At 39.5% G+C, this 15,776-nt stretch overlaps 1 protein-coding gene across 47 annotated transcripts in view; it reads left to right on the top strand.

Annotated features, from left to right (window-relative positions):
* ZBTB20 (zinc finger and BTB domain containing 20) overlaps positions 1-15,776 on the top strand; it is an 873,240-nt gene that overhangs the window by 497,697 nt on the left and 359,767 nt on the right. For 37 of the 47 annotated variants that reach the window (XR_016233099.1, XR_016233101.1, XM_070072148.2 and 34 more), the window contains one exon: positions 2,189-2,237. The exons of the other annotated variants lie outside the window; for them this stretch is intronic. The gene's annotated coding sequence lies outside the window, so the exon portion shown is untranslated. The remainder of the gene's footprint in view (positions 1-2,188; positions 2,238-15,776) is intronic. 47 annotated transcript variants of the gene reach the window in all.

Here is a 15,776-nt window from a genome sequence, read left to right as displayed (position 1 = left end):
GAGTCTGGGTTCCAATATACAATTTGGTATATAAGTACCTTACAGTCCACACACACACACCTTTGCACCATGTAAGGCACATTTTTTATTATGTAATTTTAATACAATTAATGATCTGTGACCAAGCTCTTAGTATTGAAGGGCAGCCAGTATACAGGAAGTTGTTTTCAGTATCCTGATTTTCAAATAGATGCCTGGATTTAAACAAACAAAACTTTAGCACTCCAAAGAGGAAGGAGACTAGCATTTCCCTGGGTGTCACAAATAGTTGGAGACATCTGGTTATAAAAGCAGCAGAGGGAAATGTCTGAACTTTTTTCCAGCCTCCTTTTGTCAGAATAGCTTCAATTTTCGTTCTGGTGGGTTTTCACGCTCTCTGAACCATGCTAGGACAGAACTGACCTTTCAAAGTCCGGTTGTGCCAACCTAGTCTGCTCAGCTCTCATTTTCTGTTGTAACCATGGCCCTGGGAACATATAGCCCACTTTGAGTTTTTCTTTGGCAACATGGATCGCTGTGAGGCCTCAACTTTCTATTCCCAGGGCATGCAGGCAGCTTGTGAGTTTTAAGCCTTTCCTGATTTTTCATAAGTCCTTTACAAGTTTTTCAAACTAGCTCCTCTTCTCGTTGCTATTGGCAGTGGTGATAAATATTTTTTAATGTTGCAACAAGAACTTCAGTCACTGCCTTGCCTTCTCAAGCAGAAGCACTGCAGTGGTGCCTGGCACATAGCAGCAGTTTCATAAATAGGGAACAGTGAGCCACACAGGTCATAAAGGGGTAAAAAGAAATCCGACACAGAGGTTGCCTGGCTTTAGCAGCAAACGGTTCCCCGGTTTGATGAGAAAGCCCTGGTTCTCCTATGTCTGTCTTTATAAAAGTAGCACATTTCAGAAGACAATATTGTTTTTCTCCCAGGAGGGCCCTTCCAGTGGTCAGTGCTGCATAGGCCATTGGCTCATTTCAGAAACACAAGTTTGGGCAAGATACTTTGGTGATCCTCATTAAGTTTCATATGCAAATGTGTTAAGTACTTTTGATTCTAGCTCTCACATACTCTCTTGCACTCTGCCTCAGGGTCCTTTGAATCTTCCCTTTTGTCCAGACAGTTATTTTGGGGCTTCTTTTATTTATGTGAGTCCTAGGACGGTAACTATAGAAAACATTTATAGAGAGTGATCCTTTTATGTAGTGCTTCGTTACTTTTAGCTACATGAACTCCTGATCATTCTAAATCTGTTTTGGTTTCAGTTAATCATGCTGATCATTTTCAAGGCTTTCATTGTGGCGATCCTATTGGAGATGCCAAGTGAGGGTGGGGGTAAGGGCACAAGTGGTGATCTCTGGGAAAACCACCTGTGGCTTCAAAATTTAAAAGGCATGGAAAAGAAAAGCTTGTAGAATTATTGATAGAATGCCGCTTGTGAGGCAAACGATTTTTAAAATGCAGATTATATAATAATATTGGGGACATTTTTTTGCTCTGCAGTAGAAGCTTTTTAAATGTTAATTTGGGGGTTGTTTTGTTGCTCTGTGACTTCATATAAAAGGCTTTGGTTTTAAAAGGCTTCAGCTCACTCATTCCGTTTGTCTTACTGGACTTGGAACATAACACTATACATTTATTTATACTCAGAAAGGAGGGTAAGGCCAGTAACTCACTACTCATGAAACCATGGGTAAATAATCCATAGCTTGTTCTCCCACCACTGCCACAATATTTATATGCAAAACACAAGTAACAAACAACCAAAAACAAGGAGAAGCCAGTTTGTTTTTATTTACCAAATGTTTAATCAAAAGTGCAGTAAAGTTCAAATGGAGCTGCAAATCCTGGTGGTTCACAATGGTTTGATTTATTTTTTTAAACAGACCATGGATAATTAGCCATAAAACATAACTTTCTCAACACAAGTTACAGTGAATTGCAGAAATGGGCAGCAAGTCATTCATAACTGGTTGCAACTGGTTAGAGCCCTTCAAGTGAAAGACGCAGCAGCTACAAAAGCCACTTTCTCAGTGCACAATTGTATGTTCATTTCCAAAAGGAAGCATCTTTTTCTTTTTACATAGAATCACTAAATCAGTGTCCCAAAGTTATGAAGAAATGCATTGTTTTCTGATCACCATGTTTGCCTACATTTATTAAAATAAATACTTAGCATTTATGGTACTCTTTTCATTTCAGAATAGTTCACCGTCACTAACTGGATGTTCTTCACAACCATTGCTGTCTGGTGAGTAACTTTCATTATCTCTAAATGGCAATCCAAAGTACACTGAGGTGCAAAGTAGTCAAATACCTTAGACTGAAGGGCTGTGGTGAGTTCACCACCTCAAGGGCTAAATTTGAATAGTACTTATCTTGACATTGGTAAAGTGTAGATCTTTTATGCTCTATTAGCTCATTTGAAACACTGTCATTTTGAAGGATAAGAAATATGTTATTTCAAATTTCAACAAACATTTTAGAATGGCTTTTCTACATGGGTGGAAGCACTCAAAGGACCCTGTGGAAGTCTCCCCAGAAATGTATGTATTTCCAAGGCAGACCCCTGAGTGAACAGAAAGGGCAAGAAGATTGAATTTGGGTACTGATGTTTCCAGGGTGGAACACTGGATGTTTTGGCATTGAGCAAACACATACAAAACCCTTAGAACACATTTTGTGATACTTTGAGCTGCCTTTTGGTATCCCATGATATTCTGGAAGTTTGAAATGCATTTGCTTCCTTTGGATCAATCTTAAAATCAAACGTGATTGCTTCTGCAGGCACCTGTACTCAGAAGGGGGAAAAATGCCCTGTAGGGACATCAATAAGGCTACCCCTCTTCACCAGCTAAGTCAGAAGACCAAGACCAGGCCTGCAAGTGAACATGGGTCTGAAGTCTTGTCTTTGTGTCTTTTTGTGAGAATTTGGAATTTTTCCAAGAATTTGATATTGTGACTTTCTGGCATTCTTGATATTTCAGTGGCTAGGAGGAAAGTGCAGGTCAGGACTGAGAGTATATTGATAGAGCAGCATCAAGTCACACAGAGCCTTAAAAAGCTGAATTTGCTGGAACTTAGCCTGCATTGAAATACACTGGAGAGAAAGGAGGTGGGAAGGGGTAACTTGCCTGGTATCTACGTATGTTCTGCCTGGCTTGTTTAGACATAAAATTGCATTTGTCCAAACCTTTCAGAGTTATGCTGTTGATTTCACTTAATGTGGAAGTGTACAAAATGAGAACCACCATCTCTTGGAGTAATAAAGATAGTTTTCTAACAGGGACTTTCCATATCTATTGTACATAATCCGTAGCTGTCACTATGTTGTAGTTTCTAATTTTGTGGCATGTCTTTCTCTGTCTCTCTGAGCATTTCCATCTCTGGTGAAGGTCCCACATCCTTAAGATGTGACTTTCTAGCACATCCCTCCCCAGTCCCGCTCACACTTCCAGGCTTTACTTGTTGTGCTGCCCAAAAAGAAACTCCCATCAGTGTGAACCTCAGGAGTTCTAGGGACAGATTTATTTGGTAACTTTAATTTGTGGCTCCCTTTGCATACATAACAAAATGATCTCCTAACAAAAGTGTCTGAATTTCACACTCTTGCTCACTTGCAACGAAGCCAGTCCCTCCCCAGTTTCTGTCCAACACACAGAAAGCTCTTTATGACTCTATGATTAGATAAAATCTGTATTGATGTTCCTTTTCCTGTTGGGTATGTTTCACTTCTAGGTATGACAATTTGAACCATTAGGGACTATGTTGTGTGTTTGCAGTAGATGAAAAGCTCCTTGGGAAAGGAATCTTTCCCACTAATGAATAAATATTTATTTTCATTTTAAAATGATACATGCTCATTAAAAATAATTTGGAAAACTACATAGGAGTAAAATGAAGAAAAATTAAAGTAATTATTTCTATAATTTAAATCCAATCATTAATAACCATTTGATATATTTCCTTACTCTCATTTTCCCCTGAGGATATAGTTTTTAAGCTTGTTGTAATCATACTTTCTATATTATTTTTTATCCTACTTTCAAAATTTAACCTAACAGTTTTATGTGTCATTACCTAGTCCTCATAAACATTTAAATAAATATATACAGTACCTGAAGTGACCTAAATGTCCAACAGGAACATTGTTAGTACCTTTTTATGTTTCCACAATACCTTGCTAGGTGAACAGTCAAAATATAGTCAATAAATCAGTGAAAGTTCAAATAAGTATATATTTCAAAAATGAGGAGCAGGCATTGTGGTGCAATGGGTTAAGGCACTATTTGGTATTCCCATATCCTATATCCAAGTGCTAGTGTGAGTTACTCTGCTTCCAGTCCATCTTCCTGCTAATGCACATGAGTGGGTGGCAGATGGCAACCCAAGTCCTTGGTTGCTTACCACTCACATGAAAGGTGCTGATTGAGTTCTAGGCTCCTGGCTTTGGACTGACCCAGCCCAAGCTGTTATCAGCAAATGGAAGACTGGTGTCTCTCTTTGTCTCTCCTCTCTCTATACTTTGCTGTTATATCTCAAATACCATAGTATTTAATTAACAATATTTCAGGCCCATCAAGACCTTTTTACATGTTAAAGTTAAAAGCCTTCAGAGAAATAATTCTAATCATTGTATATTATATTTTCTAATACATAACTCTTGATTATAAAAATCTCAACACTGTGTTTCATAATAGTCTCAGGTACATCTGTAAGCCACAGGGAAATTTGAGTACATAGACACTTCATAGATTTAGCTAGGTTTCTTGGAGGAACTGTTTTTCTTTAGCCTTTTTTAAATACTTGATTCAAATTTCAGATAATAATTTGCATACCAGACCTATGCAGAATTAATTATACTCATTATTGGACATATTCAGTACAATTCTTTATCTGGGGTGAGAGGAAAATGTAGTCTTCTGACCACTTAGAACTCCAGACTAGCTGTTGCCAACCATACTAGCTAAATGTGGAAAACTGACTTAAACCAAATGTAAGACTAGGTTAGAATCTACTCCTGTGGAATAGTGGTCTTTCTACTTTCTACTTATTGAATTCTTTATTTAGTGGAGGATTAAGCATGTGATTATAAAGTAAATTGAAAGTATGTTACTGCAAAAATTAAAAGAAAAAAAGGAGGAGGAGGGTGGGAAGTATCATTATGTGCTTAAAATTGTATATATGAAATATATGAAATCTGTTCTCTTTGTATAATTTTTATAAAAGAGAAACTATAGTTTTTAAGCCTTATTGACAGAAATGGCAAGCATGTGATGAATATGTGAGACACTTAAAAGTCAGAAAAGGGAGGAATTATATAGTAATAGTCTGAGTCATAGTAAAAAACAACAGACTTGGGAGGGGGAGAGAGAGTACATTGCAGAACAAAGGGTGCTTCCTATGTGCCTGTAAGTTTTGCTCTAGTTTATTCTAAGAACATTTTAGTGATCACTGTATGACCAAGCTTTCCACGGCTAGGCCAGATCCTTCACTCACAGAGCTCCACAGAGAGGAATGCTCTATGAAAATAAGGATCTCCACAGAGAATCTGTATTTAAGGCTTTGTTGTGTTTCGCTGTCTTTGAATTGTAGGTCAGTGACTGTTCCATAGCCATGTGTTGCCCAACAGGTGTAGTGCACTCATCAGAAATTCAGGATGTGAGTAACTAAGTAACATACTGCATCAGTGTAAACTAAATTTATGTGTTACTCAAGTCTATTTAATCTTAGGAGCACATTTTCCATTGGCCTCGAAAGTGAGTAGCTAGAATATTGATGTGTCTAACCCTTGGGGAAGGAAAAAAGAGCTTCTCTACCACACTAAATCTCTAAAAAAATATGATGGTTTACAGTATGGACACATACAAAATATTTTCAGCCAAAGCTGGTACAGAAAAGCACATGGAAAAAAAAAAGAAAGAAAGAACATGAGCAATAAACTATTCCAAGCAAATAGAGAGCATCTGTAAAATTTGCCAGGCTGGATGGTATAAACCATCTCTTTCTTTCTTTCTTTCTTTTTTTTTTTTTACCCTCAATCTTCTGACCATTTCTGTTTCTCCTTTACCCTGCCCTGGCATCACCATCATTAAAATGTCAGCAAAAGGTCAGAATGTATCTGATGGCGTGACATTCAGGCAGATATCACAAGGAAAGATAGATACAAACTAGCCATTTTACTATTTTAAAGCTGTAAGGATGATTTACCCATAATACTCATATTTAAAAACAACTAATGTTTTCATCATTATTTTAAGATCGATAATAACAGCACAACAGCTAATATAAAAGCTTAAAAGTCTCTTTCAATTCTTCCGGCGTCCTTTTCTTACATGTAGTGTTGGATTATGTGCCTTGGGTCATGTAAATCTAGAATATAAACTGCCTTTTAAAGAGAGTAAGTTTACCCAGGGTTCTTCCTACTTTAATTATTATATACTACACCCAAGTGAACCATCAGTGCCTCATCATGATAATAGCTATAGTAATTAGAATTATTATTAATGACAGTGTTTTGTGTGCGCATGTATACCCATTTCCTTATGTTTGGCCTCTTTGGGGCCCAGGGTTTTTTTCAGTTATGTTAACTCTTGTGACCTTGTGTATCCTCAAACTATCAAACATTTCTTAGACTGGGGTGGTACTCCACTCCTCTTACCTCCTTCCCCCTAGCAATGATCATAATCAAAGTTGGATGATTCTGCTTAAATAGTGCAGGAAATCCTTTGCAAATGTCCCTGCGAAGTCAAGATCTTTATTTTAAACCTGATGATGCTGATAGAAAGTCAACAAAAAAAGCACAATGGTTTGTTCAGCTCATCAGAGGCTGGTTTCAGGGCATATTGATGCACGGTATTAGGTATGTAACACAGCATCATGCAAAATTACCCAAAAGCCGGGAATGGTGGCATGGGAATGGTTCTGCTTCACGTGGAGGAGCAAGGGAAGGGTAAAAACTCCACTCAAGGCAAAGATATCCAAGGAGGTGGGATTCTGTAGGCAGCTCAGTTCTTTCAGATTGGGAATGCTGGGGTTTTTCCTCCTTAACCAGCAATTACTCCCCACTTAATTTGAATCTGTGATAGAAAGAACATGACCTGGAAATGCTCTTCTCTTTGGAGAATACTTCACTAGGAAACCATGCAGGATCCAGAGAGAACTAGTTCTGTAGATGCTGCCATCCTCCGTGAAAATGTTTCTGGGGGTGCTGTTGATGTATACATTTTGGCCAAAAGCAATTTGTTTTCTGAGTATTTGATGACTGCTCTGTGAATCAACATGATGTTATTTGTTATGTGGAGGTCAGGAAGCTCTAAATACTAGTTTGAAGACTTTTATAATTAATTATTTAAAGACATTTTAGCTCTTACCTATTTCTCTTTCTTTGTTCACAAACAACTTGATTGGTTAATCATGTCCTTGTTTATTTTTATTGTCATTGCTGTACACATTGCACATAAGAGAGGAAAGACTGTTTATAAAAGATAATTACAATGGCAAAATTGCACTTTCTCGAACTTCTCATTTTCTCATGGTTGATTACATCAAGACCTGTGCTCTAGGATGTGTGTTTCAGTTTTACTAGGAAAGCGATGAAGGGGGCACAATCAATCTGGTTCTATAAAGTGATGTCAAACATAACTTGACACAATTGCAGATATGAATCATCCATTCAAATTTTGTTCTTCCACTCTGGGAAGACTTTGATCTTTTTAAGTCATCCCTTAATAATAAGGATTCAGAGCAAGAAAGAAATAGAAGCTACTTTTGAGACCCTTACAGGTTCAAGCTTTCACAAGAACCTAATGGGCCTCTTGGAAACTTAAGAGCCTAAGTTACTTCAGGGATGGTGTAACCATCCCTTGGTAGAACCAGAACCCACGATTTTCTCTAGATCAAATAAAAACCCTGATGCTAAGTAGGTCTTTAAAATTGCCTCCAGGTCATTCTTTCAACAGACTTTTATAGATCTGTTATTATTTCAACAAACTTTGTGACAGGTAAATGTAAGCCCCTTTCTTTTTGTTTCCTTCCAATTCCTCTTATTTTCTTATGTAGCTTGTTGTTTGCATTTAAGCAAAAATAAATCTCCCCATGGATTGCGAAGGGCCCTGTGCATATCGCTATGTAGCCAAAGATTCAGTCCCTTGCAGGAACTCTGGTTGTCAACGGGTGATCTTGCCTTTGTCTTTTCTCATAGTTCTGCCTGTGGCGCCTGTCACTAGCAGTCAAATAAGGACAATTTTACCATTCTCTCCTGCTGCTCTATTTTTTTTTAGTGCCGGTACATGAATTTGTTATTCTTTATAATTCCCTTTGAAGTTGGAAATCCAAGGGGAATCTAAAACCAACCAGATGTTTCTGCTGCTGGAGAGGGAAGAGAGTAGGATTAAGTTTAACAAAAACTTAGTCTCTAGAAAAAACTCATTTCAGCTGGAAATCATCTTCAAATGCATTCATTTGCTGCATACTCCTATCTTATTAGTTCATTCCCATTAACTATTTCTTTGTAGACGATATCACCTATGGATTTACTGTGTGGAGAATTCACAAATTTTGTGAACACAGATGCACATGTTGTGGTTTGTTCAGAACTATCTACGTGATGGAGTTTTAGTTGTATTATATTGCAAATCCCACTCACATACTTTATGGTGTGGTCTTTCTGTTGTTGTGGTTGTCCTGGTTGTTGATGTTGCTGAAAAACACTATCTTGTCACACTGGGTTCAAAGGCCATTTCTGCAATCTGTTCTAAAGAGGATGAAGCCTATGCAGCCTGTGTAGGGAGGGAGGGCAAGGAGATCTGCCCAAATGTTTGGCTGTTAAGGAGAACTGCATTCCCATTGAAGACTTGCAGATCAAAACAAGAATAAGGGTGAAGAAGGCATTGGGGTTGGAGGGGGTGGAAGCTAGGTCCTGTGATCTTTCAGGGACTCAGATGATGTGGCAGAGAGTGAATAAACAGGTGGGAAAATAAAACAATGAAGGAGAAAGTTAGGTCTATTAAACCACATTCACAGCGGGTGCCCAAGGCTTCAGGACTCCCTAAAAGGGGAGGAAAGATTACAAATAAAATAAAATAGGTCTTAAAAACCAATCAGAATGTTGCAGTGGCTTGCCTAATGCTTCACAAAAGCATTGGATCATGGAGCTGGATGTCTTATTTGTTCATTTCCTGCACAGCATCTCTCACACTATCCTCTTACAGGGTGAGGATGGTAAACTCTGCGAATAACTGCTTTCCACCCCTTACCTTGCTCAGAGGATTAAACGTTTGGAAACATTTCCCACACCTCACAAGAGATGAATACTCACCACTCAGAGTTTCTATTACTCCTTCCTGTCTTATTTTTAAATATAAAGTCTGAGTCCTCAGTAATTATATTAAGCTTCTTAAGCCACACGTATCAATTGCATGTACCATTTTAAGCATTTTTTCAGCCGTTCGAAAGAGAGTGTCGACAAAAAGACAGAGAGAAATCACTTAGCAGCTGATTCACTTATTTTAAGCAGCTTTCCCCATTTTAAAATATAAAAAATTCAGGTCCTGGAACATTGGGTGATTTGAATGTTCTAAGGATTTGAAGAAAGATTTTTTTAAAAAGTCATATGTTCTACATTCAGGGACCTGGATTTTCAATTTAGTCCTTAAAAACAACAGGCTGAAATAGGGAGTTTTCAACCTAAACAGTTTCTCTTCTTCCTTTTCATTTATTATTACTTTATTATTATTACTGTCCTTTATTGTCAAAGCAGATGGTATGAAAAGCATTTATGTTGGTCTCACTGCTGGCAGAGCTTAACCTAATAATCTAAGACTTGGAACTTAGTGTTTCAATGAAGGAAACACTGTTTGAGGTATTTTCCATTCAAACAAGCATCAAAAGTTTTTAATTAACACCATCAGAAATTAATGGGCTGAATGCAAGACAGGGTTCTTACGTAGCCTGCTACGGGGAACAAGACAGCAAATGGGATCCATTGTGTGTGTGTGTGTTTTATCGTGTATTTTTATTTACTTATTGAAGCAGAGTCCCAGCTGCACACTGCATGGCAGAGCCACAAGAGTGAGACCTGAGGAGGGCTACTTCACTCCAGCAGTTTCATTTTGCTCACTGATTATTGTCCTGAGTTCTTTGTGATTGTAATTGGTTAGAAAGTTTGAAATTAGCAAGTCCTTGTCAGCCCGTGAAAGCTTTGAAATCACGAGGTTTGATACAGCTATCACGCCCGCTGAAGCCTAATGGCTTGTCCAGCTAAGAGCCTCCAGAGCCCTGAGCATTCTCAGTCCACAGGCCTTCGCCTATCACCATTCACCACCCTGTGGAGTTCCTCCTCACTGGACACTGGCTTTGTTTGGAGGCTCTTTCTTTTCCATCACTGAAGCCTATTGTAGGATGAACAGATTTTTTTTTTTTTTTGACAGGCAGAGTTAGGCAGTGAGAGAGAAAGACAGAGAGAAAGGTTTTCCTTTTCCGTTGGTTCACCCCCTAAATTGCTGCCACGGCCGGCACGCTGCGCCAATCCAAAGCCAGGAGCCAGGTGCAGGCCCTCCTGGTCTCCCATGTGGGTGCAGGCCCCAAGGACCTGGGCCATCCCCCACTGCCTTCCCGGCCCACAGCAGAGAGCTGGCCCGGAAGAGGGGCAACCGGGACAGAATCCGGCGCCCCGACCGGGACTAGAACCCAGTGTGCTGGCGCCGCAGGCGGAAGATTAGCCAAGAGAGCTGTGGCACCTTTTTTAAATTTATTTTTATTTTTATTTATTTTTTTTTAGGATGAACAGATTTGGGAAAGGTGAATGGAGTAGGGGACACTGAGGAATGAGGTCAAAGGGGAAAAAGAGTAAAGTAGAGGATCAAGACACAGACGGGAAGGAAAAGAGAAAGAACATACAAGAAAAAGAAATCAAGATATAAGATGGAAAGGCTTTGTAAATATTGACTTTCAAATTTTTGTCAAGTTGAGTTTGGTTTCTCAGGATGGAGCTCACTGAAATAGCCTGAATCATCCCTGAGGCTCGTTATTTTTGCAGAACATTTTTTTAAAATTTATTTTTAAGGATTGCCCACTCATTTTGAAGGGAAGTCACAGATGATCACATAAGGAATTGTATCCTACCCATGCTGCCACCACATTTTTAGGGATTAAGAATAAAATCTTGCCTTTCATATGTTATGGTAGAGGAATGAAGCATTTATCAGCTCTTCTCTTACAGTCATCATAGTATCTATTGTTTAACCTTCTGGCTGTAAGCCCCCAAACCAGAAGAATCCTGCAGAAAATTCCTGCCCTGTGTGGTGAGTTGCAAACTCACTCACCTTCATTCTTAGAGAAACCCAGGAGCTGCTTCGACAGAGGTAGCTGAAGAAGATACCATCAGCACTGGTGAAATGTTTATAGAAGCTAAAAGTCTTAATAATTTTCTACAAATCTGACTCAAGAATGTTGAAAGCCTTTAAACATAATACATCTAGGTGCAACCTTTAACCTTTCCTGATTTCTTCTCTAATAAGAACAAACAAACAAAAATCACAAACCAAACACAACCACACAAATCATATTGGAATGAATGCAGAATGTCAGGAAAATTTTCAGTAGGGCCACTCATAGCAAAATGATATACACCCCCCCCCCCAAAAAAAAGCATCACCATTTTTTGAAAAACTCCCTAAAGTAGTTTCAATATTTCATTCCTGAATCATGGGAAGATATCAGATCACAGGTGATAATTAGTGAATGGATGTCACGATTTTAATAAGAAAGGCTGGAAGTCCAATCATAGAGAACCAGAGAAACCTATCAGCAAAACATCATGGTTCAATTGCTTAGCTGGTCAGTGTCAGGATTTACTGCCCCACCATTTGACTTTTTATAGGAGTCAGAGACTCAGTGTGGAGTTTAATTTAGCAAGGAAGATGTCAGTCTCAGACCATCCTTTAGGGGATGCTAGGTCAGACTGCACAGTACATTGTGCCCCCATAAGTCTTATAGGTTACTCTAGCACATACATCTGGCACTCCAGGCTGAGTCCCTCAGCTCACGTCTTATTTCAGCTATACCCCAAGCGAGTCTGTTGCCCAAGACTCCCAGCATCTGGTAGGTTTCATCACACTCTGACTCAACACCTCTCCCAGTGCTGTTAAGAGCTCGCCAGGTCTATAGCAGGTAGGAGAAAGAGAGCTGGCAGGAATGGGGCTAATGCCCTGGTAACAAAACTCAACCAGAAGAAGAATAGGGCTGGGAAAAAAGTGTTCCAGCCTGCATTCCTTTTGGAAGGATACTCTGGAGGCACGAACTAGTCCCAGAAATCCTGGAGGAACTGAGCTCCAGTTGCCACACTGGTGGCCTCATTGAAACATCTCTATTACGGCCTTTTCCTCCTTACTGACTCATTTTCCTTACTCATCCATTCCTGCCTTCTGAGATCACCTTCCAAATTACTACCTGTACCCGAGACCTTGTCTCAGACTGTTGTTTGAAGGGAACTTAAGATGAGTCAGGTCATCTGTTTTGTTTGCATCCGGCAGTTTGATAGAGAAGCACTTTCTTCTCTACTCTTTACCAGTTCAGTGAATTATTTTCCCTTCACAGTCTGCTCCCAAAGCTACATAGGAGCCCAATTGATCACCTCAATAAATTATAATGTGTGGAGAAAAAGACACTGCTTTATCCACCTGTGGTCTCCAGAATCGAGTAGTGCACTAGCACTTAGTTGGTGCTCATTTAATGCTTGCTGGAGGAGTAAGAGATTCATTGTCTATATCTATGCCCTTTTTTTGCCAATAATAAGGAACACTGTTGTGTGTCTTTCAATCAAGTATGAAATGTGTACAACAAATGTGTTACTAATAGTAATAAATTTTGAAAAATGTATGCATGAATTACTCATTTAAAAATTAAACTAAGGTAAACACAAAACTTTTCCTGTTACAAAGTTACACTTATACACTTATGTTTTCTAATATACTTTGTTAATTGGGAGAAAAAGAGCAATGTTTTAGGTCACACTCCAGAAACTGCAAATAACTGAGTAGATTCATGGGAATTTTTTAGAATCTAAATATTTTTCCTCTGCATCAAAATGGGGACTAAATGAGAATTTCAGAGACATATTTGAGAATGGTGGCAATATTTGCCACCATTGAAAGTATCTGTCAAATTCAACAGTCTCTTGAGTGACTCTTGTCTGGGGATATTTGTTGATGTGGTTGTGTGATGAGACATAGTGAATTGTTGATTTCTATTTTCCTCCAACAATGGAAGACCCATGCTATCCATAATCATCACCAGGAAAGCATATACTTTCCATGAGACAGAATAGTGAGGCTCCAGAATACAAATCATAATAAGATAAAAAGTTCAAAACTCTCTTCCTAAATCTCAATGTCCAACACATGGCTATGTGAGGGTTGTTTCCAGGGTGTTGTGACCAAGTCCCTTTAATAATGTCCTATCAATGAGGAAGCCATTGATCAATGCAGGTCACTTCACCAAGCCCAAGCCAAGAGTCTGAGATATAGATGCCATGCCTACCACCTGCCATGTTAACACACACCTTACTTATCTGGAAAGTAATCTTATTTGGAAAAGCATATATATGTATAGTTCTGTTATAGAAAAGGAGTGAAGAATCAGAGACAAATAACTTTATAAACGACTTAAGAAGTCTAATGAGGTGGAAGCTGATTGCACATTTGCAATTGCAGTCTCTCTAACCATCTCTAGAAACCTTCATAGTTTACCTTTGAATCCCTCAGTAATGGCAACCACCAAAAAGAAAATCAAGGTCACAAGGCCAAAATCGTGGCATAACAGGTAAAGCCATCATCTGTGACACTGGCATCCCATACGGGGGGCCAGTTCATGTCTCAGCTGCTCAACTTCTGATCCCGCTCCCTGTTGATGTGCCTGCTAAAAGCAGCAGAAGATGGCCCAAGTGCCTGGGCTCCTGCCACCTGTGTGGAAGACCTAGATGAAGCTCCTGGCACCTGGGTTTGGCCTGGCCCAGCCTGGCCACTGCAGCCTTCTAGAGAGTGAACAAGTAGATGGAAGATTTCTCTCTCTCTCTCTCTCCCCCTCCCCTTCTCTCCCTCCCTCTATCTGTCCCTTCCTCTCTCTCTGACACTGTCTTTCAAATAAATTAAAAAAAATATTTTTTTTAAAAAGTAAAATAAAGGTGAGAGAAACCACAAGATTAGAAATGAAGAGCCCTGGATACTATCCAAGCTCCATCACTAAATAAGAGTAAAATTTCACACAATCCTGTTGATGTTTTCCCCTCAGTATTGTCATCTCTGAAATAGGAATGTTATCTTAGGCCGGTGCCACGGCTCACTAGGCTAATCCTCCGCCTTGTGGTGCCGGCACACCTGGTTCTAGTCCCGGTTGGGGAGCTGGATTCTGTCCCGGTTGCGCCTCTTCCAGGCCAGCTCTCTGCTGTGGCCAGGGAGTGCAGTGGAGGATGGCCCAAGTGCTTGGGTCCTGCACCCCATGGGAGACCAGGATAAGCACCTGGCTCCTGCCATCGGATCAGCAGCACACCGGCGGTGGCCATTGGAGGGTGAACCAACGGCAAAGGAAGACCTTTCTCTCTGTCTCTCTCTCTCTCACTGTCTACTCTGCCTGTCAAAAAAAAAAAAAAAAAAAAAAAAAAAAAGGAATGTTATCTGTCCCAACTGTCTTTTTTTATTTTTCTTATTATGGAAAGTATATGTAGGCATTATAGAAAGTTTGAAATGGGCTACCAGAGAATAATTAAAATCATCCACAATCATCCAGAAGTAATCTACTTGCAAACTTTAGGAATATCATTTTCTAATCATTTTATTCTATACATATATACTCTTTTTTTTACTTTTGATAAGTTGCATGCACATTTCTATACCCTTTTTTAACAATACATTCTATACTTCTATTATGAGTAACACAGTCTATCCCTTTAAATAATCTTCTATGCGATTTTAGTACTGATTTATTATGTTCCATATTTACTATGCTATTTTTGTGAAATTTAAATCAGATGTTGTAAAGTCTTTAAAAAGTAAAAAAACATACTGTGGCACTGTTGTTATTAAACTAATTATAGAATTTAAAAAATTGAAGAAAAATGAGAGAAAGTAACTAACATTTAGTGAGGTCCATTCTGTGCCATGTCATATGTTTGGAATTTTATTGAAGCCATCTCATTTGATAATTTAATCAAATGATGCATTCTAGCCTGATTAAACTCTTTGGGCTATAGACTGTGGTGTACAATCGCACACCCATTATCTTTGCAACTTTGGCTCAGTTTCTCTTCTTTTTTTTTTTTTTTTTTTTTTTTTTGACAGGCAGAGTGGACAGTGAGAGAGAGAGACAGAGAGAAAGGTCTTCCTTTGCCGTTGGTTCACCCTCCAATGGCCGCCGCGGCTGGCGCGCTGCGGCCGGCACACCGCGCTGATCCGATGGCAGGAGCCAGGAGCCAGGTGCTTTTCCTGGTCTCCCATGGGGTGCAGGGCCCAAGCACCTGGGCCATCCTCCACTGCACTCCCTGGCCACAGCAGAGGGCTGGCCTGGAAGAGGGGCAACCGGGACAGAATCCGGTGCCCCGACCGGGACTAGAACCCGGTGCCGCTAGGCGGAGGATTAGCCTAGTGAGCCGCGGCGCCGGCCAGTTTCTCTTCTTTAAAGTCCTGGTGGGGATGATAGTGGCACTGACCTGCAAAAGAGTATTGTAAGAATTAAATGAGTGAATATATCCAAAATGCTAAGAACAATACTCAGTATCCAATAAACTCAAGTTTTA

This window comes from Oryctolagus cuniculus, chromosome 4, assembly GCF_051225735.1.
Source record: "Oryctolagus cuniculus isolate XC-2025 breed Fujian yellow rabbit chromosome 4, ASM5122573v1, whole genome shotgun sequence".
NCBI lineage: Eukaryota > Metazoa > Chordata > Mammalia > Lagomorpha > Leporidae > Oryctolagus > Oryctolagus cuniculus.
Note: the sequence above shows the minus strand (reverse complement) of the source record. Positions and strands in the feature narration are given on the sequence as shown.